Below are 27439 nucleotides of genomic sequence, written 5' to 3'. Positions count from 1 at the left end.
GGTGCAGCGAAAAGTTCCATAATGCATTCGAAACTCCCTGGTGCACCTTTGTCTGGCTTAACAAATGTTTCCGTTGGATTCTCTGGCGCCCCTGTTAGCAATCCGGTTTCAAGCCCTTTGCCTCTTACAATTGGGCCGCGTGAGCTCAAAGCTCCGTTGATTTTGACCACTGGGTGTGGTGAAAATCTCTTGGGCCTGGATTTGCTAAAACGTTTGCATGCGACTTTGTATTGTTCTCCTGCGGGAGTGAAGCTTACTTTGGGTGAAAGAGTTATCTCTCCAATGTACTTGTCTCTCGATAAGCTTCCACCGGAATTGAGTTCTCTTCCTGCATCTTTGTGGGCTACAGGTCCCAATGACGTGGGCCTGCTTGACATCTCCCCTTATGTTGTTCATTTGAAATCTAATGTGCGGTTGCCACGTATTCCCCAGTATCGTATCTCCCTTGATGGTGAACGAGCATTGTTAGCTATTATCTATGACCTGATTGAGAAAGACGTTATCGAGGAGACTCGGGGAAACGTGTGCAACAGTCCTGTGTTGCCCATTCTGAAACGTACTGATCCTTCGAAACCACCTGTTTATCGTTTTGTTATCGATTTACGGGAGGTAAATAAAATTGTGATTCCTCAGTTCCCTGTTGTGCCCGACATCACGGCGCTATTGACTCTGATTCCAGCCTCGGCATCTTGGTTTTCAGTGATCGATCTGAAGAATGCGTTCTTCAGCATCCCGATTGCTGAAGAAAGCAGAGACCTTTTCGGTTTTTCTCTTGGTGGTCGCAGCTTCCGGTTTCAGCGTGCTCCTCAGGGCTACTGTGAAAGTCCATCGATATACAGTCAAGCCTTGAAGGGCCAACTAGATGCGTTTGTGTTGCCGGCTGGCGCAGCCTTGATCCAATATGTTGACGACTTATTGGTGGCTGCAGATACTCAGGACATTTGCAAAATTGCCACGGTATCGTTGTTGCAACATCTCTGTGACTTACATCACAAGGTGTCTCCTTCTAAACTTCAATATTGTTGCCAAGAAGTAACCTATCTAGGTCACTTATTGTCAAAGGAGGGAAGAAGGTTGACCCCAGAGAGAATTGCAGCGATTGCCCGAATGACTGTGCCAACAACTCAGAGAGATGTGCGTGCCTTTTTGGGCATCACGTCATACTGCAGACAGTGGATCCCAAATTTTTCACTGTTAGCGAAACCATTGGTGGCTCTTACGTGTAAGGATGTTCCAACTCCTTTACCATGGACGGAAGAATGTCAGAAAGGTTTTTCTGAATTGCGTGACGCGTTGTGTTCGGCTCCTGTGTTAGGTACCCCTGACTACAGTAAGCCGTTTACATTATACGTGCACGAGAGTGAAGGTTGTGCGTTGAGTGTTTTGACGCAACCTTTTGGTGGTAAGCAACGTCCATGTGCATATTTTTCCTCGACCTTGGACCCAGTAGCTAGAGCATTGCCGAGTTGTTTGAGAGCAACAGCGGCAGCTGCAGTGTCCATCTGACAATCAGCAGGATTGGTCATGGATAATATGCTTACGGTGATGGTTCCGCAAGCAGTTGACACTCTCTTACATCGTACAAAAACTCAGCACTTGACGAGTGCAAGGTTGTCTGGGTACGAGTTGACGCTCTTGGCAAGTCATATTCAGATAAAACGTTGTAATGTCCTGAACCCGGCGACCTTGTTACCCATTAGCATGGAATCAGATGAAGTAACCCCTCACGACTGCTATTTGCGGACTGAGGAGGAAACAAAAGGTCGTGTGGACCTTAAAAACACTCCTTTGGAAGATCTCGATGGGACTTTGTATGTGGATGGTTCATGTTTTAAATTGCCAAATGGTGATGTCACGACTGCGTATGCTGTGGTAACTTTGAATACTGTCGTGGAAGCTGCGAGATTGAATCAGAACTCTGCTCAGGCTGCAGAACTGATCGCTTTGACTAGAGCGTGTGTGTTGTCGAAAGGGAAACGGGTGAATGTGTTTACTGATAGCCAATATGCTTTTGGCGTTGCGCATAGCTTTGGACGATTGTGGCGAGAGAGAGGTTTTATGACATCGCATGGCACTAAGATTCAACATGGACAGCTTGTGAATGATCTTTTGGATGCACTTACGTTACCCAAGCAGGTGGCGATTGTTAAATGTAGTGCGCATCGTAAGGTGACAGATGATGTTGGTCGTGGTAATGCGTTTGCGGATGAGACTGCTAAGGAGACTGCCCGGAACCTTAGCACGAGAATGTATGTGACGAGTTCGGTAAGGTGGCCTACAGAGACTGGCATGTGTGAGGATACCATCAAGAGTGTGAAAACGATACAGAATGAGGCCACCGAGACTGAAAAGACGAAATGGAAAGAGAGTACGGGAAAGTTGGATGCGAATGGTTGTTGGATTGATTTGTCAGAGCACAAGAGGTGGATGTTGCCAGATGCGTATGTATTAGCTGTTGTGACGATGGCACATGGGTTAGCGCATATTAGTGCGAAAGGTATCTGCAAGTTGTTGTCTCCTGTGTGGAAGAATGATGGTATCACGAAGTGTGCTGAGAGATTGGTGAAGAATTGCATGATATGTATGATGTACAATCCTGGTAAAGGAACCCCTACACCTCCTGGCCATTTTGCTCCCCCTTCATGTCCGTTTGAAGTGATCCAGCTAGACTTCATCCATATGGAGCGATGCAATAACCTGAAATACGTTTTAGTGGTGGTTTGCGCATTCTCCCGATGGATTGAAGCCTACCCTCTCAAAGACAACACTGCTATGTCCACTGCGAAAATCCTACTGAAGGAATACTTTCCTCGGTATGGAATGCCACGGATTGTATGGTCTGATAACGGAAGTGAGTTTGTAGGGAGTGTGATGAAGAGTGTGTGTAAGGGCCTTGGAATTACCCAAAAATTCCATAGCGCCAATCATCCCCAGTCAGCAGGTTTGGTTGAAGGGTATAATGGCACCCTTAAACTCAAACTAGCGAAGATTCAGGCTACGAATGGTCTTTCGTGGCCTGACGCTTTGAGTAGGGCTCAGTCCCTATGAAATAGTGTTTGGCCGTCCTGCAAATGTTTGGGGGGTCCCTAGACCAAGTGTGTTTTCTGATCTTGAGTACCCAATGTTGATCGATTATCTACATGATCTGACTGCTAAACTGAGGTTAATTCATCAACAGGTCTTTGAAGCACTGCCGACGCAGACGGAGGGTCCAGGCCACCAGCTCCAGCCCAGAGACTGGGTGGTGACGAGGAACTTTGGAAGAAAAAGAAACCTCGAGCCTCGTTTTACTGGACCCTTCCAGGTCCTCCTTGCCACGAGAACTGCTGTCCGTTTGGAAGGCCGGAAGAACTGGGTGCATGCCACCCACACCAAAAAAGTACCTATACTTTTACCGGCGGACTCGTGGGTGAGGAAAGGCATTGCTTCATCTGAAACGGAGAGATTGCAGACCTTCATACCCTTTAGCGACGCCGAACCTGTCGGAGAATTCTCAGTGCAGCAGAACGACATTGTTGAACATTTGTCATCGCAAAACTCAAGATCTGAACAATTGACTGATCAACAGAACTCTGTTCCTTCATCGGACCCATTGTTCGACGAACAGACACGTCCTGGAAAGAGCCGATACTTTTTGCGATCTAACACCAAGGACAAATAAATTTGCTTTTGTTCCTCGATATCTACGTTACCCCAATTGCCACGATCAGTCTAAAAACTTGTATTTTGTAAATATTGAGTTTTTTCCACATCTGTGTTTTTGCTTCCACAGCTGAAAGACTTTGTGCATATTTGTGAAATTAAGATACCTTCCATCCAGGTGTACCGTAGGGCCGCGCGTGTACTTCCTTCTGGTTAGTAGGTCTTGACACTAGGTCAAAGACCGTCGGTTCCTGGGAACTCCTAGGGATTGACTACTGCTACACAGAACGAAGTGCGTCAAGAAACGTTGCGGACGGTTTTAGGGGATGGCGTTTTCAAAACTTGTGGACTTGGAAAAAGCTCAGGCGCAAAGATTCAAATTGCAACAAATTACCCGTACCAAATGCTTTATGTTTCAGGTGTTCCCTCTGTTTTTAATTGTTTCCTCGTTATTGGCGGGTGGGGTGTATTATATGATACAGTACTTCCTACCTTCTGCCATACCTACTCCTACTTCTGAACCTAAACTTACCACCACTGTGTCCCCTCATTCCTTTCACATCTTACCTCAACACGAGCAAGCTAGACGTGCAGAATTCAGAAATAATTCCTTTATTCAGCTTTTACATCAGCATCAGTTAGTGGTTAATACTACTAATTGCTGGGTGTGTGGGTTAATGCCACATACCACGGATAAGGGAATTCCATATCTGGTCCTTCCTTATAGTTCCCAGGGTTCAGCTCGAGCATTCCAAACAATGTTTCGAAGCGCACTAGATTCCTACCCCAATCGAGAGCCACGTCCTTCCCACTTTGGCCCAGGTCCGTATCATAAGCCTTTGGCTATAGCGATCGCTGATTTGGATAGGGATATCTATGAGCCGTCGCTCATCCCAGAGGAAGAGGTGCGAGCCTATAGGGACCTGAGTGAGGTTGAGTATAGTGCGCTCGTGGGTGAAAGACGGCTTAGAAGCTCGTCTCCAATATGGATCGTACCCCACCTCGGTAATTTCTGTCTAAAAGGTCGTGGCCGAAGATCGAGAGCATATCTTGGAGAGAGTGCTTGCTCCGAGACGTATGTCTTACCGATGCTCTCGTCCCCTGTGTTTCTGGCTGCCAAGGGTACGTACTTTGTCTGTCATGATCGTGCGTATACGTGGTTGCCCTCCGACTTTGCGGGCACATGTTATATTGCGAATTTGTTGCCTCCGACATTCACCGTAGATGCAGACTATCACAAGACTAGAATTGTGAGGGGCATGATTAGCGAAGAGGACACTGCCGGTCAAGAGGCAGGAGACTTTTTCAAGGGTTTCTTTCCGTTTTGGGGGCCTATGGTCAATAGTAGGAACCTGAGACAGTTGACTCGAGTAGTGGAATCGACAGCTAATATCACTGCCAGTGCCCTTGGTAATATCACCGCAGAACTTCAGGCAGATAGGCTCATGACGTTACAAAACTGTATGGTTTTAGACGTTGTTTTAGCAGATCGAGGTGGAGTATGTAAGGTGATCCATTCGAGCTGCTGTATTTTAATTCCAGATAACGCTCCGACTGTCTATCAAGCCATCTCAAAGTTGCATAAAATCTCTGAGTCCATACACGTGGACGTAGGGGATTGGACGATACTTGGGTGGTTTTGGGGCCTAATGTCGACTTGGCGTTGGAAGATTCTGATGATCATTGACCTTTGTGTGCAGTGTGGTCCTGCCTTATGTGGCCTCTGTGCTACAACGTGTATAAGACAGCCGCCTGTTACCAAAGCAGCTCAGTTGGATAGAATGATGTTGCAGCAGCATCTAGATGGTCTGATGAATATCGAGTATGATTCCGACTAGTGCTTGCCTACATGAGGGCAAAAGGAGCGTCTGAGGTTCCGTGACGATCATAAGTGGTGTTTTTTTGACTCGCATGAATATGGTCGAGTCTGGTATCTATGAACCACAAATGATGAGTTTAGTGGGTGTACACAGTTTTGCTGTGCTAACCTAAACCGTTCATTTGTTTCGTGGGTTTCTACATCCAAGCCCACGGGTTCCATCTTAGATACGGCATCCATTTTGTCTCTTGCCCTCAAGTAGCCAGCGAACGGACGCTGTCCGCTTCGCGACCCTGGGATTCCCAAGACTCTTGTGGAAGACACCTTTCCTTTGAAAGTGTCTTTATGATGAGGGGGATGAAAGTGGCACAAGGTTACTTGCGCTACCCTGGACCCACTATTCCACTATCAGTCGGAGCACCTCTCCCCGGACATTGATGAAAATGTCTCTAGGCTGAACTCTACTCTCCTTAAAGCAATCGATTCTATTGCCCCCCAGACAACCATCTCCTCCACCAGGTCGCGACCATCAGCTCCCTGGTTCTCCACCCCCCTTCGGGAGGAGAAAAGTAGATGTAAGGCTCTTGAACGCAAGTGGAGACTTAATTATGACCCTGAAGCCAAACATCTTTACAGAATGGCCCTAAAACAATTCCTTAAACTCAAAAAATGCGCGATGAAAGATCACTTTGCCGCTCAAATCAATAAAGCCAAAAATTCATCAAAAACGCTCTTTAGCATCGTTAAAGACTTTATTAACCCACCGGCTAGGGCCCCCCAGAACACCGCTTCTCAGGTTCTTTGCGAGGGACTCTCAGATTTCTTTCTGGAAAAGATTAACAAACTCTGTGTTTCCTTCCCCACAGAGTCTGTCACTCCATCTTCTCTTATTAGTCCCCCAGAGTCTCCATCCTTCCTTTCATTCAATAAACTCAACCAGGACGAGGCTATCAGACTACTCATTTGCTGTAAATCTGGTGCCCCCTCGGACCCGGTCCCTGCAAAAATCATGGGAGAACTGGCGCCTTCACTGGCCTGCCCTCTCCTTTCCGTCTGGAATGCCTCCCTTCACCATGGCTTCTTCCCTACCACCTGGAAGGAGGCTTTGGTGATCCCTATTTTGAAAAAGGCAGACGCGGACCCCGCTGTCTTTTCTAACTACCGTCCCATTTCCCTGCTTCCTGAACCCGCCAAGGTCCTGGAAAAAGCCGTACAGCTCCAACTTACGGACTATTTAGAAAACCACTCTCTGCTTCATGGATCCCAATCCGGTTTCAGAGCAGGATTTAGCACCGAGACGGCCCTGCTGGAGGTATCTGAAACCATCCGAGAATGCGTGGACAGGGGCGAGGAGGCCATGCTGGTTCTCCTCGACCTGTCCGCAGCATTCGACACGGTCTCCCACCCCATCCTTCTTGATCGCCTTAAGCAGATAGGCATCGGCGGCACTGCCCTCAGCTGGATTGAGTCGTTCCTCTCATCCAGAAGTCAAAGGGTTCTGTTACGTCCTTTTAAATCAGAGAAAAAACCTCTGTCATGTGGAGTGCCGCAGGGCTCCGCCCTAAGCCCCCTATTCTTTAATGTCTATCTGGCCCCCTTGGCTGACGTTGTGGAATCTTACGGAGTCAGGGTGGTCTCGTTCTCGTACGCTGACGACACACAGCTGGTGTTTTCCTTTCGGGACCACTCGGACTCCGCATTTCTCAACTTCCGCCAATGCCTTAATAACATCAGTGGCTGGATGACTACGAACCACCTCAGATTGAACGCAGATAAAACAGAGGTTCTGTTCTTCAATCAGAAAACCCCTATCCCGTCTGCTTGGTGGTGGCCTACGGCGCTTGATCCTGCCCCATCCCCGGTTCACTCGGCGCGGAATCTTGGCTTCCAATTTGATGACTCTTTATCATGCAAAACCCAGATCAATAAAGTTACTTCCGCCTGTTTTATGAAACTCCGAATGATAAAAAAGATCCTTCCCTATCTCCCCCTGGATTCCCGCCGCACAGTCACCCAGGCCCTCATCACGTCCCATTTGGACTATGCCAATAGTCTTTATGCAGGGGCTCCCCAGTACCTGATTGGCCGGCTGCAGATTGTCCAGAATGCTGCAGCCAGACTGATCGGTAATATCCCGTACCGTCAATCTGTCTCTGCATACCGGAGGGAACTCCATTGGCTCCCTGTGGCTAGCCGCATCCAGTTTAAGGTCCTCACTCTTACCTATCGAGCCGTCAACAACTTCGGTCCTACTTATTTAAAAAACCGGGTCTCGATATCCCGCTCCACCAGAGCCTTGAGATCCAATGACCTTCGTCTCCTGATCTCGCCCCGTTTCAGACTGTCCAGAACCGGTGGCCGAGGTTTCAGTGTCATTGCTGCCAGACTTTGGAACTCCCTTCCACTTGAGCTGAGGTTCTGTCCCTCCGAAACCATCTTCCGAGCCAAACTTAAAACCTGGCTCTTCTCCGGACTCTAGCCTCCCCACTTTCTTCCTTTTTCACCTCCCCTCTTACTTGGTTGACCCTGGATTTTAGCGCCGGGACACCCCTTCGGGGGTAGCTGCGCGCTCTACAAACTCCATAAAATAAATAAAATAAAATGACACTGTAAGGCAGATGGCCCCCGCTCAAGGCTCATCTTGCCGTGCCGCTCTATTGTCTTAGCCGTGCATCTCATTAGGCACGTCCCTTTGATGCTTGCAACTCGTGTTTCCCGATACCACCCTTTTACACCCTTTCCGATCTCCCCACTGTTTCTGGCTTCCTCTGCACCTGTTTCTGTTCCTTCTTCGATCTGTTTACTGCCAATTGGAATGTACTAATGGTGGGAAGATGGGTTTTTACAGTTAGGAACCACCAAATGTTTCCGTACTTATGTTCCGGGCCCTGAATACATGAAAGCAACCCCTTCTGGCGTTTATTATGGGAACCAAGTTGTAAACCTTTGTGTATCATGTTAACCTATGAGAGAAATGTGTATAAAAGGAGCGACCCACAGTAGCAATTTGAAGCAGACTCCTCGAACATACACATGCTGTACTTCTTGTGACTCCTGTGTTCCCTGCAGTAATAAACCTCGAATCTTTGACGCCGAAGGAAGTGTCCCGTGTCTCTGTCATTTGTACGCCGGAACAGGTTACCCACGAAGGTTTCAGGTGTTGTCCCCTGGCACCGCTGGGTCTTAGAATAACCCAGTCCTTCAGTGTCTGGGATTGAGCCTTCTTTTTTTCCCAGAATTTTATATGGAGCGAACTAGACCCAAACCGAATCGGGTATCAGAGCGCTTTACATAGCACCAGTTATGTTACATGAAGACACACATTAATTTTAGACAAGGGGAGATTAAGTGATTCAGATTAGCTTTATTCGATTTTTTGTTTAAAATCATAAAAGCAGCAACAATACATAAATAGATATCTTAACATTTCATTACAAAGTTAATATTAAATATTAAAACAGGATTAAATAAGTATGACGGATCAGCTAATCAATATAGAACATTTCATTATCAAGTAGAACAACTCTAAAAACAAGAAGGGTCATGCATACAGTGCCAAAAAATAGCTTAGGGTTCAGGGGAAGAACATCAGGCAAACCTATGTCAGCAGTTTTCTTAATAATTGCATACTACCATGTCAATTAAGCTAGTACTCATGAGTGTCCTCTTTGTAGTTGGTTCTCAGAAAATAAAAAAATTTAAAACAGTGGTTCAAATCTATTGGAGGCTAGAAGATTAGTGGCGCTAGGTACACAAGATCCCCTTCCACAGCAGTTGTATTTCTTTGCCGTTGATCTTAGCAACGGGATGTGTGGGATGCTCTGGTAGAAGTCATGCAAGTCCCATATGCAAATGGGGCCATCTCCTTCTTTGGGCTGGCAAGATGGTAAGTGGGGGACGATGTTCCTATTCTTAAATTTAATTAACACCAGGTCCCCAAAGATGTCTTTGGGCAGCGTACCTAACCACCCCACCCTCCTGACGCTCAGGATTTCACCATCTAGATCGGGTGGCAAAGGTCTGTTGTTCTGTAGCAAAAAAATAACCTTATTTAGCAGGTCCTGTTGTGTTTCGTGTTTCCCCAGGCTAAGTGCAGGAACCCCAGAGAGGACAGTCACATATGGGGCGGCTTCAGGAGGTAAGTTAATACGTGGCATTCTTTCTGGTTCAGCTCTGGCCACTATGTAATTTATTAACGCGAGTTTTAATGCCACTTTAGGGCCTGTTGCGGTAGGTGTATTAAGAGGTAGTAATTGAGTTTGGGCATTCTTACGTGTAATTGACTTAGACTTTTCGGGGGTATTGGGAGGATTAGGGCAAATGGGTATTACCATCTTATTGGGTGGTGGAGAATTCCTTTTAATTATTTTCTCAATACTAGTCAGCCTGTCCCCCAGGTCATTCATTTTTATTACCAAAGGTGATATGACAGATAGTAACAGTTGCTCGAGCTGAGCCAGTAAAGTCAGTTGGGAGGACGATACAGGGTCATCTATTTTATCCACAGCCATATCCGCCATTAATGTGATTGGGTTAGAGGGGGATGAAGTAGGGCTAATGCACAATTTTGGGATTTTTGATTGGTTCTCTTTGACATTTTCCCCGTCATGCTTCCTTTTAATATTAAGACCCCGAGGCAGTGCATTGGCTTGAGTTTTGTCTTTATTTAAAGGTAAGGGTAGGTCCCGCGAAGTGCCGTTTGAATTGTCAGAGTTACTGCCCATGATAGGAGGGGGTGATCCATCCGGGACATACTTGGTGCCACACAGGGCATTGAGCTCCTCCCAGATGGAGATTTTTTGTATACAATTCGCCAAAGAGCGGCAATAAGCAGTCCAGTGCAGGTCAGTAAGTAAAGTGCGTCTCTATACCTCCTCCTATGGAAGAGTCAGGTGAGGTGGCCCTTCCTGTCCTCTTCTGGCCTCTTCTGGCCGTAGAGGGCCCGCCCTTTGCCCGGGCTTCACCTGGCGCCGCCCGCGCGCATCTGCGGGGAGGAGGATTCTGCCGCTGGTTAAGCGCCTCCGGGCGCGGAAATGAAGGAAGTGGGTGAGCGGTGGTTCCTGGTTACCCCAGAGCTTGCTGTGAGCTGTAGTTCCTCCCCGCAATGGCCGTGTGGATGGAGTGTAACGGGGGAGGGAGGAACGAGCAGCGTAAGGAACCCAGCAGCCCGGCAGCGAATGAAGGTAGGTGTGGGTCAGCCTTGACCCTTTCTTGCCCCTTTGCCAAGTGAGCCGGAGATTAAGTGATTTGACCAGAATCACAGGAGGTCCTGAGAAGTGTAAGGTATTGGGTCTGGAGCTGCCAGGTTTATGAGCCTACATTGTAAGCCTGGGAGGTGTCAGGGTATGGGCCTCGTGAGGCAGGTTTATGAGCCTGCAGTGTAAACCCGGGAGGTGTAAGGGTATGGGCCTCGTGAGGCAGGCTCAATCTGAGACAGTGAGAGGTGTCTCAGATTGAGCCTTTCTTTTTCCAGAGTATTATATGGAGCGAACTAGACCCAAAAAGAATCGGGTATCAGAGCGCTTTACAGAGCACCAGTTATGTTACATGAAGACACACCTCCATTTTAGACAAGGGGAGCCAGGTTTATGAGCCAGCAGTGTAAGCCTGGGAGGTGTCAGGATTGAGCCTGGTGCCGCCAGCTTTATGAGCCTGCAGTATAAGCCTAGGAGGTGTCAGAGATTGAGCCTTTTGAGGCCAGGGAGTATGAGCCTGCGGTGTAAGCCTGGGAGGTGTCAGGAATGAGCCTGGTGCCGCCAGCTTTTTGAGCCTGCAATGTAAGCCTGGGAGGTGTCAGGGATTAAGCCTGGGAAGGCCAGGTTTATGAGCCTACAGTGTAAGCCTGGGAGGTGTTCAGGGATTGAGCATGGTGAGGACAGGTTCAAGAGCCTGCAGTGTAAGCCGGGGAGGTGTCAGGGATTAAGCCTGGTAAGGCAAGGTTTATGAGCCTGCAGTGTAAGCCTTGGAGGTGTCAGAGATTCAGTTGGTGAGGCCAGGTTAATGAGCCTGCAGTATAAGCCTGGGAGGTGTCAGGGATTGTGCCTGGTGAGGCCAGGTTTATGAGCCTGCAGTGTAAGCCGGGGAGGTGTCAGGGATTAAGCCTGGTAAGGCAAGGTTTATGAGCCTGCAGTGTAAGCCGGGGAGGTGTTCAGTGATTGGGCCTGGTGCGGCCAGGTATATGAGCCTGCAGTGTAAGCCTGGGAGGTGTTCAGTGATTGGGCCTGGTGCGGCCAGGTTCATGAGCCTGCAGTGTAAGCCTGGGAGGAGTCAGGGATTGAGCAAGGTGAGGCCAGGTTAATGAGCCTGCAGTGTAAGCCTGGAAGGTGTCAGGGATTGAGCCTGGTGAGGCCAGATTTATAAGCCTGCAGTGTAAGCGTGGAAGGTGTCAGAGATATGGCCTGCTAAGGCCAGGTTTATGAGACTGTATTGTAAGCCTGGAAGGTGACAACCAGTGTTGAAGGCCCAGCAGCAGCATCTGGATTACATGCCCTGGCACACTCACTGCACTGGACTAGGGTCTGACAAGTAAACCAAATACCCAAACATGGAACCACTCATTAGTACATCGTTATACAGTAGAGAGCACTTGCACTGTGGCACTGAATAGCAGTGGCACAGTGCCCAAAGCATCTAACACCAGCAAAAACACATGAGACAACAGCAAAAATGGAAGGGAGACCCAAGCCGATGGTGCCAGGTCTAACAAGCCTGCAGTGTAAGCCTGGGAGTTGTCAGGGATCGAGCTTGCTGAGGCCATGTTTATGAGCCTGCAGTGTAAGCCTGGGAGGTGTTCAGGGATTGAGCATGGTGAGGACAGGTTCAAGAGCATGCAGTGTAAGCCTGGGAGGTGTCTGGGATTGAGACGTTTTTTTTTTGTGCAAAGTTTTATATAGCGAGAACTAGACCCAAACCGAATCGGGTATCAGAGCGCTTTACATAGCACCAGCTACGTTACATGAGAACACAAATTCATGTTAGGCACGGGGAGATTAAGTGATTTGCCCAGAATTACAGGAGGTCATGAGAAGTGTCAGGTATTGGGTCAGGAGCTGCCAGGTTTATGAGCCTGCACTGTAAGCCTGGGAGGTGTCAGGGATTGAGCCTGGTGCCGCCAGCATTATGAGCATGCAGTATAAGCCTAGGAGATGTCAGAGATTGAGCCTCCTGAGGCCAGGGAGTATGATCCTGCGGTGTAAACCTGGGAGGTGTCAGGGATTGAGCCTGCTGAAGCCAGGTTTATGAGCCTGCAGTGTAAGCCTGGGAGGTGTCAGGGATTGAGCCTGCTGAGGCCAGGTTTATGAGCCTGCAGTGTAAGCCTGAGAGGTGTCAGGGATTGGGGTTAGGCCAGGTGTATGAGCCTTCAGTGTAAGCCTGGAAGGTGTCAGGCATTGGTCCTCGTGCGGCCAGGTTTAGGAGCCTGCAGTGTAAGCCTGGGAGGTGTCAGGGATTGAGCCTGGTGCCGCCAGCTTTATGAGCATGCAGTATAAGCCTAGGAGATGTCAGAGATTGAGCCTCCTGAGGCCAGGGAGTATGAGCCTGCGTTGTAAGCCTTGGTGGTATCAGTGATTTAGCCTGGTGAGGCTAGGTTTATGAGCCAGCAGTGTAAGCCTGGGAGGTCTCAGGCATTCAGCCTGCTGAGGCCAGGTTTATGAGCCTGCAGTGTAAGCCTGGGAGGTATCAGAGATTGGTCCTTGTGCGGTCAGGTTAATGAGCCTGCAGTGTAACCTTGGGAGGTGTCTGCGATTGAGCCTTCTTTTTTTTCCAGAATTTTATATGGAGCGAACTAGACCCAAACCGAATCGGGTATCAGAGCGCTTTACATAGCACCAGTTATGTTACATGAAGACACACATTAATTTTAGACAAGGGGAGATTAAGTGATTCAGATTAGCTTTATTCGATTTTTTGTTTAAAAGCAGCAACAATACATAAATAGATATCTTAACATTTCATTACAAAGTTAATATTAAATATTAAAACAGGATTAAATAAGTATGACGGATCAGCTAATCAATATAGAACATTTCATTATCAAGTAGAACAACTCTAAAAACAAGAAGGGTCATGCATACAGTGCCAAAAAATAGCTTAGGGTTCAGGGGAAGAACATCAGGCAAACCTATGTCAGCAGTTTTCTTAATAATTGCATACTACCATGTCAATTAAGCTAGTACTCATGAGTGTCCTCTTTGTAGTTGGTTCTCAGAAAATAAAAAAATTTAAAACAGTGGTTCAAATCTATTGGAGGCTAGAAGGTTAGTGGCGCTAGGTACACTAGATCCCCTTCCACAGCAGTTGTATTTCTTTGCCGTTGATCTTAGCAACGGGATGTGTGGGATGCTCGGGTAGAAGTCATGCAAGTCCCATATGCAAATGGGGCCATCTCCTTCTTTGGGCTGGCAAGATGGTAAGTGGGGGACGATGTTCCTATTCTTAAATTTAATTAACACCAGGTCCCCAAAGATGTCTTTGGGCAGCGTACCTAACCACCCCACCCTCCTGACGCTCAGGATTTCACCATCTAGATCGGGTGGCAAAGGTCTGTTGTTCTGTAGCAAAAAAATAACCTTATTTAGCAGGTCCTGTTGTGTTTCGTGTTTCCCCTGGCTAAGTGCAGGAACCCCAGAGAGGACAGTCACATATGGGGCGGCTTCAGGAGGTAAGTTAATACGTGGCATTCTTTCTGGTTCAGCTCTGGCCACTATGTAATTTATTAACGCGAGTTTTAATGCCACTTTAGGGCCTGTTGCGGTAGGTGTATTAAGAGGTAGTAATTGAGTTTGGGCATTCTTACGTGTAATTGACTTAGACTTTTCGGGGGTATTGGGAGGATTAGGGCAAATGGGTATTACCATCTTATTGGGTGGTGGAGAATTCCTTTTAATTATTTTCTCAATGCTAGTCAGCCTGTCCCCCAGGTCATTCATTTTTATTACCAAAGGTGATATGACAGATAGTAACAGTTGCTCGAGCTGAGCCAGTAAAGTCAGTTGGGAGGACGATACAGGGTCATCTATTTTATCCACAGCCATATCCGGCATTAATGTGATTGGGTTAGAGGGGGATGAAGTAGGGCTGGTAGTTGGTGGTTTTTCCCTGGAGTGGGAGGAGATGGAGAGGTGGTCAAGTTGTGCCAATGGTTTTCCTGTAAATTCCCTTTAGGAAGGGGGAATGGATGCTGTGGGAGGATCCTGGGGGGGTGCTGCAAGGAGGGGCCTGCTGCACACTGCGCACAGCAGAACTTACAACAATGTGGGCTGGATGTTTTTGGAGTGTGAAATGTGATAATTGGCTTGTGTATCCATCTTCCATCTAGCTATTGATATACTGAAATTAGTGTTTTCTCGGTGCATACCTTCGCTTACAAGCCTGGGAGGTGTCAGAGATTAAGGTTCTGCATCTCAAGCACACCTGTTTCAATCAATCAATCATTGACACTTATAAAGCGCGCTACATACCCGTAGGGTCTCAAGGCGCTGGGGGGGGGGGGTGCTGCTACTGCTCGAACAGCCAGGTCTTCAGCTTCTTCCTGAAGGAGAGGTGGTCTTGGGTCAGGCGCAGGTCGGTCGGGAGGGAGTTCCAGGTCTTGGCGGCCAGGTAGGAGAAGGACCTTCCTCCTGTGGTCGCTCTTCGGATGCGGGGGACGGCGGCGAGGGCGTGGTTGGCTGATCGGAGGTGGCGTTTGGGAGCGTAGAAGTTGACTCGGCTGTTGAGGTAGCTCGGGCCTTGGTCGTGTAGGGCTTTGTGTGCGTGGGTGAGGAGGCGGAAGGTGATTCTTTTGTTGACGGGGAGCCAGTGAAGGTCTCTCAGATGTCCGGAGATGTGGCTGGTTCGTGGGATGTCGAGGATGAGTCTGGCTGAGGCGTTCTGGATCCGCTGGAGTCTCTTCTGGAGCTTGGCGGTGGTCCTGGCGTAGAGGGCGTTGCCGTAGTCCAGTCGGCTGTTGACGAGGGCCTGGGTGACGGTCTTCCTGGTCTCGGTGGGGATCCACCAGAAGATCTTCCGTAGCATGCGTAGGATGTTGAAGCACGCCGAGGAGACGTTGTTGACTTGCCTGGTCATGGAGAGGGAGGAGTCCAGGATGAAGCCCAGGTTGCGTGCATGGTCTGTCGGTTTGGGTGCGGTGCCCAGGGCGGGAGGCCACCAGGAGTCGTCCCAGGCGGAGGGTGAGGAGCCCAGGATGAGGACCTCCGTCTTGTCCGAGTTCAGTTTCAGGCGGCTGGTCGTCATCCACTCGGCTACCTCTTTCATCCCTTCATGCAGGTTGGCTCTGGCGGCGGCGATGTCGTTGGTCAGGGAGAGGATCAGCTGGGTATCGTCGGCGTAGGAGATTATGCTGAGGTTGTGTTTGCGTACGATGGCCGCGAGGGGGCTCATGTAGACGTTGAAGAGGGTGGGGCTCAGAGATGATCCTTGGGGGACGCCGCAGATGACTTCGGAGGCCTCTGACTTGTATGGTGGTAGGCGGACTCTCTGTGTTCTTCCGTCGAGGAAGGAGATGATCCATTCCAGCGCCTTGTCCTGGATTCCGATGTTGCTGAGGCGCCGTACTAGGGTGCGGTGGCAGACCGTGTCGAATGCCGCGGAGAGGTCTAGGAGGATGAGGGCCGCTGTTTCTCCATTGTCCATCAGGGCTCGGATGTCATCGGTGGCGGCGATGAGGGCGGTCTCGGTGCTGTGGTTGGCTCGGAAGCCGGACTGTGAGGGGTCGAGGGATCCGTTCGTCTCGAGGAAGGCGGCCATCTGCTTGTTGACGGTCTTCTCAATGACTTTGGCTGGAAACGGGAGGAGCGAGATGGGGCGGTAATTCTTGAGGTCGGTGGGGTCCGCTGTTGGTTTCTTGAGTAGAGCGCTGAGTTCGGCGTGTTTCCAGCTCTCAGGGAAGATGGTGGTGTCGAAGGATGTGTTGATGATGTCTCGCAGGTGGGGTGCGATGACAGCGTCGGCCTTGTTGAAGACGTGGTGAGGGCAGGGGTCGGTCGGTGATCCGGAGTGGATGGAGTTCATCGTGCGGATGGTGTCTTCGGTGCTGATCGGGGTCCAGGCGTGGAGGGTGGTGGTGGGGGGTGGTTGTTTGGTCATGGTGTGCGTTGGTTGGTTGTTGAAGCTGTTGTGTATGTCCGCGATCTTGTTGTGGAAGTATGAAGCGAGGGAGTTGCAGAGGTCTTGCGATGGGGTGATGTCGTTGTTTCCTGCGCTGGGGTTGGAAAGCTCTTTCACGATGTTGAAGAGTTCCTTGCAGTTGTGTGCGTTGTTGTCCAACCGGTCCTTGAATGCTGTTTTCTTGGCGGCGCGGATCAGCTGGTGGTGTTTCCGGGTGGCAAGTTTGAAGGAGGTCCTGTTGTCTGGTGTCGGTTCCCTTCTCCAGACTTTCTCGAGGGCTCGGCAGTTCTTCTTGGAGCTCTTGAGTTCGTCGGTGAACCATGGGGCCTTCTTGCTGCCGGGTCTGCTAGGCGGGGTCCTCAGTGGGGCGAGTTCGTCCGCGCAGTTGCTGATCCACTTCGTGAGGTTGTCGGCGGCCTGGCTGGGGTTCGTTGAGCTGGCAGGAGGGTGCTGGCTCAGGGAGGTGGCGAGCTGGTCTGCTGTGATCTTGTTCCAGCTTCTGCGGGCGGCCTGTTGCTGGTGTTGGTGGGTCGTTGTTCTCTTGAAGGTGAAGTGGACGCAGCTGTGGTCCGTCCATTGAAGCTCTGTGGCGTGGCTGAAGTCGATGTCTGTGCTGGAAGAGAAGACTGCGTCGAGTGTGTGTCCGGCGAGGTGGGTGGGGGTGGACACCAGTTGCTTGAGTCCCAGGTTGGTGAGGTTGTCGAGCAGGGTGCTGGTGTTGCGGTCGTTGTTGTTCTCCAGATGGAAGTTGAGGTCTCCCAGGAGGATGTAGTCAGCGGAGGGGAGGGCGTGCGGGCTGACGAATTCGGCGATGTCCTCGCTGAATTGCGTGCGTGGTCCAGGGGGTCGGTAGATCAGGGTGCCTCTGAGGGTGGTGTTCGGGTTGGTGTGGATCTGGAAATGCAGGTGTTCGGCGCTGGTCAGAGTGTTGTCGGTGCTGGTCGTGAGACGGATGGTGCTCCTGTGGATGATGGCGATGCCTCCGCCCATCTGGTTGGCGTTTCGGTCCCTCCGGACGATCTTGTAGCCCTCTGGGATGGCGATGGCGATGTCGGGAGCTGAAGAGGCGTTCATCCAGGTCTCCGTGAGGAAGGCAACGTCAGGGGCTGTGGCGTCTAGAAGGTTCCAGAGTTTGATGGCGTGTCTGTGGACGGAGCGGGTGTTGAGCAGGATGCACTTGAGGTGGGTGCTGCTGGTGTTAGACTTGGCGGGTGCTGGTGCGGGGCAGGTCCGGGTGCAGGTGAACTTGCAGGCGTGGCAGCTGAAAGGTCCGTGGGTACGTCGTGGAGTGGCTTGATGGCATTCTGGGAGTCGGCCGGTGTTGAGAGCGGTGAGGGTGGCGGCGGAGTACGTCAGGCGGGTCGGTCGGTGTCCTCGTGGGCCAGGGGTCCTGGCACTGGGCGCGGTCCAGGCGCGGACGGGCGTAGACGGGCTTACCTTTGGCGCGCCTTCGGCGCACAATCGGCGCGCCCGCTGCGCGTGACCGCTGCGCGTTCGCACGGTCGCCATTTAAGGCGAAGTGCGCGGGTGGGCGGAGCAGCTGGGAGGCAGGAGCGGGGAGGGAACAGAAGAGAAAAGGGGCGTGGCCACAGGCGGTGGCGGGAGGCGGGAAGCGGGGAGGGAGAGCGGAGGGCGGCGAGGTAGGCGGGCAAACAGGAAGGAAACTGGACACGGCAAAAGAGGATAAAATTACATTAACAGGCACAAATGGAGGGAAAAAATAAGGCAAAAACAGGAAGGAAAACGAAGGTACAGGCACAAGGGAATACAGGCACAATAGACGGGCAAAACAGAGGAAAAACAGCTAAAAAGCGATCGGATGGCACAGAACAAAAAACAAGCACAAATTTTGGGCAAAAACCCTGGCAAAACCAGAGGGGAACGGCCAGGCGTCAGCGAGGCCGGCGGCGAGGCCGGCGGTGAGGCCGGCGGCGAGGCAGAAGGCAGGCAGAGGGAGACACACGCAGCAGCTGGTGGCCGTGCGGCGCGGGGGTGTCCCACAAGTTTGATAAAGGAGTGCCTCTGTCACTCTCCTGAGTCTTGTGTCCCCATCAATCCAGAACTCACCATGAGAACTGCAAAATGAAATGTGTGGGCACATTTTCTCATTGTTTCTAAATCAGCTCTACATGCAGCTGGAAGTGAATCGGGGCATCTGTGGGTCGGACAGGGCCAGGACCAGGGCTGCATCAAGGGCTCCGCCGCTTTGCAGCAGCCGGAGGAGCATCGTGGCATCTGTCCAAAGTCCGTGGGTCGGACAGGGCCAGGACCAGGGCTGTATCAAGGGCTTTTCCAGTGTGCAGCAGCCGGAGGAGCGTTGGGTCATCTGTCCAAAGTCTGTGGGTCGGACAGGGCCAGGATCAGGGCTTCATAAAGGGCTCTTCAGCTCTACGGCAGCCGGAGGAGTGTTGGGGCATCTGTCCAGAGTCTGTGGGTCAGACAGGGCCAGGATCAGCGCTATATCAAGGGCTCTTCTGCTCTTCATACAGCCAGAGGAGAGTCGGGCATCTGTCCAGAGTCAGTGGGTCGGGAAGGGCCTGGATCAGGGCTGCATCAAGGGCTCTTCCGCTCTGCAGCAGCCGGAGGAGCATTGGGGCATCTGTCCAGAGTCTCTGGGTCAGACAGGGCCAGAATCAGCGCTATATCAAGGACTCTTCTGCTCTTCATACAGCCAGAGGAGAGTCGGGCATCTGTCCAGAGTCAGGGGGTCGGGAAGGGCCTGGATCAGGGCTGCATCAAGGGCTCTTCCGCTCTGCAGCAGCCGGAGGAGCATTGGGGAATCTGTCCAGAGTCTCTGGGTCAGACAGGGCCAGGATCAGGGCTGCATCAAGGGCTCTTCCGCTCTGTCCGACTCCACCTTTTGATTCTATGTAGTTTGTTTTAAGGCTACTAATGCTGATGGGCTGACTGTTTACAGACCCACCTTGGCCCATCGCTTGTGCTATGAAGCAGACAGCGGAAGCTTACAGCGCTATATAAATAAATGAGGCTCACCCCCAGTATGGAAACAAATGGAAACATGGCATTTAGTTTCTGTACCAGAGGAAGGAGAAAGACAATGTTTGAGAAGAAAATCTGTGTGATTGCAGATTACATACATTTTGTAAAATGGTAGGAGTAATATGAATGCACAAAACTAAGGGGGTCTTGTAGAGTTGGTGGGGAGATCCCCGCTCCCTCTCTTCTTGTGCCATGACTCCGACACCTCACTCAGCGCTATGTTTCTGATCTGGAATCTCAGCTAAATGCTCCCTGCCCGTCCCATCAGCTGCTGGCTGCCAGAACAGGGCGGCATCTTTACGAGACATCTTTTTCATGTCTGGCCTTAAGACATTTTTACTTATCTTATAAATCTAATGTAATCAAATAAATCATAAATCAATATTCTTATAAAAGACATGGTACTTACAGTCCTTCGAGCTAGAGCTACTGCTTCAGCCTGAAACCTCCTGTAGGAGAGAATAGAAACAGATGGTCTAGAGGCAGGCAGGCTATGAGATGATTGAGAGACAGGCTGCGAGATGATTGAGAGACAGGCTGTGAGTTATTGTAGAGGCAATAAGGCTATGTGGGGTTTCCTGGGCAGGCAGTCGGGTGGTGCTTTAGAGGCAGGCTGTGAGATATTCTTGAGGCAGGCTGTGAGGTGTTCTAGAGATGGCAGGCTTTCAGTTGTTCTGGAGGGAGGCAGACTGTGTGCTGTTCTAGAGGCAGGCAGGTTGGGTGGTGTTTTAGAGGCAGGCAAGCTGTGTGCTCTTTCAGAGGCAGGCAGGTTGGGCGGTGTTTTAGAGGCAGGCTGTGAGTTATTCTTGAGGCCGGCCAGCTGTGAGGTATTCTTGAGGCCGGCCAGCTGTGAGGTGTTCAAGAGGCAGGCATGTGGGGTACTCTTCTAGAGGTAGGCAGGTTGGGTGGTGGTTTAGAGGCAGGCTGTGAGGTATTTGTGAAGCAGGCAGGTTGTGAGGTTTTCTAGAGGCAGGCAGGTTGGATGGTGTTTTAGAGGCAGTGTGTGAGCTGTTCTAGAGGCAGGCAAGATGTGAGGTATTCTAGAGGCAGGAAGTCTGTGAGGTGTTCTGGAGCTGGCAGTCTGTGAGGTATTCTCGAAGCAGGCAGGAGAGAGGCCACCTGTGAGGTGTTCTAGAGGCAGGCAGGCTGCAAGGTGTTCTAGAGGTAGGCGGGCGGTTAGGTGTTTCCTAGACAGGCAGGCTGTGAGGTATTGCAGAGTCAAATAGGCTCTGAGGTGTTCAAGAGGCAGGCCGGCAGTGAGATGTTCTAGAGAAAGGCAGGTTGTGGGGTGTTTTTGAGGCAGGCAGGCTGTGAGTTGTTCTATATGGGGCAAGCTGTTAAGTGTTGGATAGTCAAACAGGCTGTGAGGTGTTCAAGAGCAGGCATGCTGTGAGTTGTTTTAGAGATCACCTGTGAGTTTTTCCAGAGTTAGACTTTTACCTCCCCTGGTAGAGGTCACTCCTCCCCCTCTACTGCAGTGGCATAGAGGAACTGCTCCTGGTATTCCTGCCTTGCTGCACCAAAGTTTGAGCCTCCTGCCGGCCTCCTGCTGCCTTGGTCCTACACTAACCTAGACAATTCCCCCACTGTGGTTGTGCCTAGATATTTTTTCTTCTTTTTTTTCCCTTATTTTTTTAAGCTTTATTTTGTTTTGTTTCTCCATAGTAGGGAATGTACATTGATCTGTGTTTCCTCTCTGCATCACCCTACCTTTACTCCTCCCCCCTTTGGTCAGCTGCGCTCTGTCTGTAACGCAAACCAGCGTGTTCTAGTTCCTTGTTTCCACCTGACCTCCCCTTAGCATGACTGAAGCCACCCATCTCCCTGAAGTACTTAATAGAGGCCCGAGCATGGGCACGCTGCTGGTGTGCCTAAGGTGCACCAAAGGCAAGCCTGTCTGCACCTGTCTGCCCTGGACTGCACCCAGAACCAGGAGCCCTGGACCTACAGCCGCATACGATTTTCTTCCAATGAGATGTGCAACCTTGGACACTAATTCCCTTCCTTCCACCAACTGCCACAGCACCTCACCTCCATCCACCAGTGGACCCTTCACCTTCCAACACTGCTGGTTATCCTGCGATGCAAGATCCCACTTGACCACCACCCAGCAGACACCCTGTCACATGCCTCAGCTTCACTTCACTCTACTCAACATCAGATCCCTTTGCAAGCACACTCCGGTAATCTGGTCCACCATTAACCACCCTCAGCCCCAACATCATGTTCATAATATAAACCTATTTCACCCCTGCCTCAGCACCAGACATTGCCAATTTACCCCAATACAAGATGATCCACTTCGACTGCCCAGACACACTCTGCCGAGGCATCGCCATCATCCACAAGTACTCCATCAACCACACCACCGATTACACAACACCCATCATGGTATACCTTAACTTTCCGATCAGACCCGATGTCAACACCACAATCAAATGAACCCTCACCTACAGTCCTCCGGCCCCCTGCCTCAGCTTCTGAACTCTATCCTGTACTTCATATCCCAACTGTCTATCGACTCCAACCACTGCATCTTCCTGGTGACCTAAACTTCCACCTAGAAGACCTCAATGACTCCCACTCCACCACACTTATCAAAAACATGAGCATCATCGGCCCCTATCAACTGGTCACCATCCCCACGCACACAGAGCTGGTTGCACCCAGGACCGCATCTTCACCACCTTCGACAGTTAAATTCTCACACACCACTAAATTGACCTGGACAGACCAGAGAATTGTGCACTACATTATAGACAGTCCACAAGATCCTCCCATGAGACCCACGACCCACCCTCGCTGCCAATGGGGCAAGGCCATAGAACCCCTCTGGACTATTACCTAAAATGAAACAAGACCCGCCCCTTCAAACTCCCTCGTACACAGCGTCCAGAACTACTCCAGCTGGACTTCCTCAGCTGCCAACACCATCACCCCACTGAAGAACGCCATCAATAACAGACCCACTAAACAGGCCAGCCGGTTCACCCAGGAGCTTCTGACCCTCAAGCGACAATGCAAGAAATTAGAGAGACACTGGTGATCAAACAAGACCCCCATCAACCTCAACGTATACAGATCCGCCCTCCACAACTAGCACAAGAGTCTCAGAGTGACCAAGATAGAAGCACCAAATACCAGCATTGAGGCAAGCAACAACTGCACCAAGGTATTGATCAGCATTGTCAGAGAATTCTCATGAGCCTCCACCACGAGAACATGATCTGCCCCTCTCAAGCCCTCTGCGAAGACCTGGCAGACAATTTTCACTGCAAAATTGCTGATGTCTACCGCAACTTTGATTCACATTCCATCAGCTTCAAAAACCTCAGCACTCCAGCCTGCCCCTCCCACCACCCAGGAACACCGACTAGAATCAGCTATTCACAGAAGACATCATCTCTATCATGAACTCCATACACTCTGGATCTCCCACTGACCCCTGGCTGCACCACATCTATAAACTAGGAAGAGTAGTCTCCTCACCAAACTCCTTGACACCTCCATCACCACAGCCACCATACCCAACGTCTGGAAGCATACAGAGGCCAAGCCCCTCTTGAAGACACCCTTTGCCAACCCCAGCTTACTCAAAAACTACCACCCACGGACTCAAAATCATCTCCTACGCCGATGACACCCAGCTCGTCCTATCCCTCACAGAAGATGCCAACTCTTCTAGAGGCATGTCAGCTGTGAGGTGTTCAAGAGGCAGGCAGTCTGGGAGGTCTTCTAGAGACAAGGCAGCTGTGAGGTATACTGGTGTTACGCCAGCAGTGATGTGCTCTAGAGGCAGGCTTGATGTAAGGTCTTCTAGAGGCATGGCAGCTGTGAGGTGTTCTAGAGGCATGCCACCTGTGAAGTGCTCGAGAAGCAGGCAGGCTTTCAGGTGTCCTTGAGGCAGGCAGACTGGGTTTTCCAGAGTGGGAAGTAAATAGAGAGGTTAGCTAATGTCACTGGCTGGAGTAGTAGTGTTCTGGCCTTGGTCATAAACGTAGATGCAGTACTTGCCTCCGGCATAGGTAGGTAGATGGTGTTCTAAAGTCAGACACCAGTAGCAAGATATTCCTTAATCAGAGAGCAGTAGAGATATGCTCTAGAGTGAGAGTCATAAAACTGTTCTATTCTCAAAGAGAGACAAAGAACTGCTCTAGAGTCAAAGGCAAGAAGAAAGGTGTACGGTGCTCAGAGAGAGGCACAGACGTGTTCTGTCCTCAGAGAGAGGCACAGATGTGTTCTTTCCTCAGACAGAGGCAGAGACATGTTCTATCCTCAAAGAGAGGCAGTGACGTGTTATATACTCAGAGAAAGGCAGTGATGTGTTCTATCCTCAGACAGAGGTAGAGACATCTTCCAACTTCAGAGTGAGGCGGAGGCTTGTTCTATCTTCATAGTGAGGCAGAGGCTTATTCTATCCTCAGAGAGAGGTAGAGTCTTGCTCTATCCTCAGAGAGAGGCAGTGAGGTGTTCTGGCTTGTTCTATCCTCAGAGAAAGGCAGAGGCTTGTTCTATCCTCAGAGAGAGGCAGAGGCTTGTTCTATCCTCAGAGAGAGGCAGAGGCTTGTTCTATCCTCAGAGAAAGGCAGAGGCTAGTTCTATCCTCACAGAGAGACAGAGGCATGTTCTATCTTCAGAGAGAGGCAGAGGTTTGTTCTATCCTCACAGAGAGACAGAGGCATGTTCTATCTTCAGAGAGAGGCAGAGGTTTGTTCTATCTTCAGAGAGAGGCAGAGGCTTGTTCTATCCTCAGAGAGAGGCAGTGACGTGTTCTATCTTCAGAGAGAGGCAGAGGCTTGTTCTATCCTCAGAGAGAGGCAGAGGTTTGTTCTATCTTCAGAGAAAGGCAGAGGCTTGTTCTATCCTCAGAGAGAGGCAGAGGTTTGTTCTATCTTCAGAGAGAGGCAGAGGCTTGTTCTATCCTCAGACAGAGTCAAAGGCATGTTCTTTCCACAGAGAGAGGCACAGAGAGGTTCTGTTCTCAGAAAGAGGCAGACAGGTGTTCTTTTTTCAGTGAACAGTAGAAAAGTGGTCTGGACCATGCAGGGAGGTATTCCTCTTACCTCAGCAGGAGAGATAGCGATGGTCTAGAGTCAGAGGCCAATAGTGAGAGTTTGGAAAGTCAGGAGTGGTGTTCCATCCTCAGAGAGAGGTATAGAGGAGCTACCGTGTCATATCCCACTAGAGGAGTATTCTAAAGGCAGAGGCCGGTAGAGAGGCGTTCTAGTCTCAGACTGAGTCAGAGGTGTTCTAGAGCAAGATGCTGGTAAAGACATGTTCTATTTCAGAGGTCAGTCCAATCAAGCTTTAGTGTCAAAGGCAGGTAAAGCGGTCTCTTCCCTTAGTGAGAGACAGAGAGGTGCTCTATCCTCAGAGAGAGGTTCTATCCCCAGAGAGAGGCAGAGAGAGGTTCTATCCTCAGAGAGAGACAGAGAGAGGTTCTATCCTCAGAGAGAGGCAGAAAGATGTCTTCCCCTCAGAGAGAGGTTCTATCCCCAGAGAGAGGCAGAGAGAGGTTCTATCCTCAGAGAGAGGCAGAGAGAGGTTCTATCCTCAGAGAGAGGCAGAAAGATGTCTTCCCCTCAGAGAGAGGTTCTTTCCCCAGAGAGAGGCAGAGAGAGGTTCTATCCCCAGAGAGAGGCAGAGAAGTGCTCTATCCTCAGAGAGAGGTCCTATCCCCAGAGAGAGGCAGAGAGAGGTTCTATCCCCAGAGAGAGGCAGAGAAGTGCTCTATCCTCAGAGAGAGGTCCTATCCCCAGAGAGAGGCAGAGAGAGGTTCTATCCCCAGAGAGAGGCAGAGAAGTGCTCTATCCTCAGATAGAGGTCCTATCCCCAGAGAGAGGCAGAGAGAGGTCCTATCCCCAGAGAGAGGCAGAGAGAGGTTCTATCCCCAGAGAGAGGCAGAGAAGTGCTCTATCCTCAGATAGAGGTCCTATCCCCAGAGAGAGGCAGAGAGAGGTCCTATCCCCAGAGAGAGGCAGAGAAGTGCTCTATCCTCAGATAGAGGTCCTATCCCCAGAGAGAGGCAGAGAGAGGTCCTATCCCAGAGAGAGGCAGAGAGAGGTTCTATCCCCAGAGAGAGGCAGAGAAGTGCTCTATCCTCAGATAGAGGTCCTATCCCCAGAGAGAGGCAGAGAGAGGTCCTATCCCCAGAGAGAGGCAGAGAGAGGTTCTATCCCCAGAGAGAGGCAGAGAAGTGCTCTATCCTCAGATAGAGGTCCTATCCCCAGAGAGAGGCAGAGAGAGGTCCTATCCCCAGAGAGAGGCAGAGAGAGGTTCTATCCCCAGAGAGAGGCAGAGAAGTGCTCTATCCTCAGAGAGAGGTCCTATCCCCAGAGAGAGGCAGAGAGAGGTTCTATCCCCAGAGAGAGGCAGAGAAGTGCTCTATCCTCAGATAGAGGTCCTATCCCCAGAGAGAGGCAGAGAGAAGTTCTATCCCCAGAGAGAGGCAGAGAAGTGCTCTATCCTCAGATAGAGGTCCTATCCCCAGAGAGAGGCAGAGAGAGGTCCTATCCCCAGAGAGAGGCAGAGAGAGGTTCTATCCCCAGAGAGAGGCAGAGAGAGGTTCTATCCCCAGAGAGAGGCAGAGAAGTGCTCTATCCTCAGATAGAGGTCCTATCCCCAGAGAGAGGCAGAGAGAGGTCCTATCCCCAGAGAGAGGCAGAGAGAGGTTCTATCCCCAGAGAGAGGCAGAGAAGTGCTCTATCCTCAGATAGAGGTCCTATCCCTAGAGAGAGGCAGAGAGAGGTTCTATTCTCAGAAAGGGGCAGACAGGTGTTCTTTTTTCAGAGAACAGTAGAGAAGTGGTCTGGACCGTGCAGGGGGGTATTCTTCTTACCTGAGCAGGAGAGATAGCGATGGTCTAGAGTCAGAGGCCAATAGTGATAGTTTGGAAAGCCAGGAAGGCAGAGTGGTGTTCAATCCTCAGAGAGAGGTATAGAGGAGCTACAGTGTCATATCCCACTAGAGGAGTATTCTAAAGGCAGAGGCCGGTAGAAAGGTGTTCTAGTCTCAGACAGAGTCATAGGTCAGTACAATCAAGCTTTAGTGTCAGAGGCAGGTAAAGCAGTCTCTTCCCTTAGTGAGAGGTAGAGAGGTGCTCTATCCTCAGAGAGAGGCAGTGAGAGGTTCTATCCCCAGAGAGAGGTTCAATCCCCAGGGAGAGGCAGTGAGAGGACTTATCCTCAGAGCAAGGAAGATGTGTTCTATCCCCAGGGAAGGGCAGAGAGAGGTTCTTTCCCCAGAGAGAGGCAGAGAGAGGTCGTATCCTCAGAGAGAGGTTTTGTCATCAGAGAGAGATTTTGAAGTGTACCATATTCAGAGAGAGAGGCAGAGGGGTGATCTTTCTTCAGAGAGAAGTGGTTTGAACCATGTGAGGAGTTATTCTTACCTCAGTAGGATAGATAGAGGTGAACTAGAGTCAGGCACACGTGTGCTGTGAAGTCAGAGGCAGGCACAGAGCCTTTCTTACCTTAGTGGGTGGCGGAAGAGTGGCGCTCTGTCCCATGGGAAAGACAGAGAGGTGCTCTGTCCTGAGTCAGGCAGATATGTAGTGTTAGGTGGAGGAGGGCTGTTATTTATTCCTATTTCTCAGTCACCCCCCTGACATGTGGTACAGTCCTTGTGTTTGCACAAGATCCGCCCTAGCTAGACCCCTCCCTCAGAAGATCTTGCTGCTGATGCAAAGGCGCTGCTTAGAAGGTCTCAAACTGAGGGACGTGCCTGGGGCGGGCACATGGGCAGCCCTGTAGTGGAGTTCACTGGCGAACCTCATTTAGTGCACACCTCAGGCTCCCGGGCTCCAGGCGTGTCAATAATTGGTGTACTGTTGCCCAGCACAAATGCCTTCTTTTTAATCAAGACCAGAACATTTGA

At 50.5% G+C, this 27439-nt stretch overlaps 1 protein-coding gene across 1 annotated transcript in view; it reads right to left on the bottom strand.

Moving 5' to 3' along the window:
* LOC147725828 (uncharacterized) overlaps positions 1-27101 on the bottom strand; it is a 492715-nt gene extending 465614 nt beyond the window's left edge. Inside the window, exons 1-2 of the mRNA XM_086960004.1 lie at positions 27036-27101; positions 19974-20013 (exon numbers count right to left, since the gene is read on the bottom strand). The gene's annotated coding sequence lies outside the window, so the exon portion shown is untranslated. The remainder of the gene's footprint in view (positions 1-19973; positions 20014-27035) is intronic.
* Positions 27102-27439: the final 338 nt, after the last annotated feature.

The sequence above is a fragment of the Lissotriton vulgaris genome, chromosome 3_1 (genome assembly GCF_964263255.1).
Source record: "Lissotriton vulgaris chromosome 3_1, aLisVul1.2, whole genome shotgun sequence".
Taxonomy (NCBI): Eukaryota; Metazoa; Chordata; class Amphibia; order Caudata; family Salamandridae; genus Lissotriton; species Lissotriton vulgaris.
Note: the sequence above shows the minus strand (reverse complement) of the source record. Positions and strands in the feature narration are given on the sequence as shown.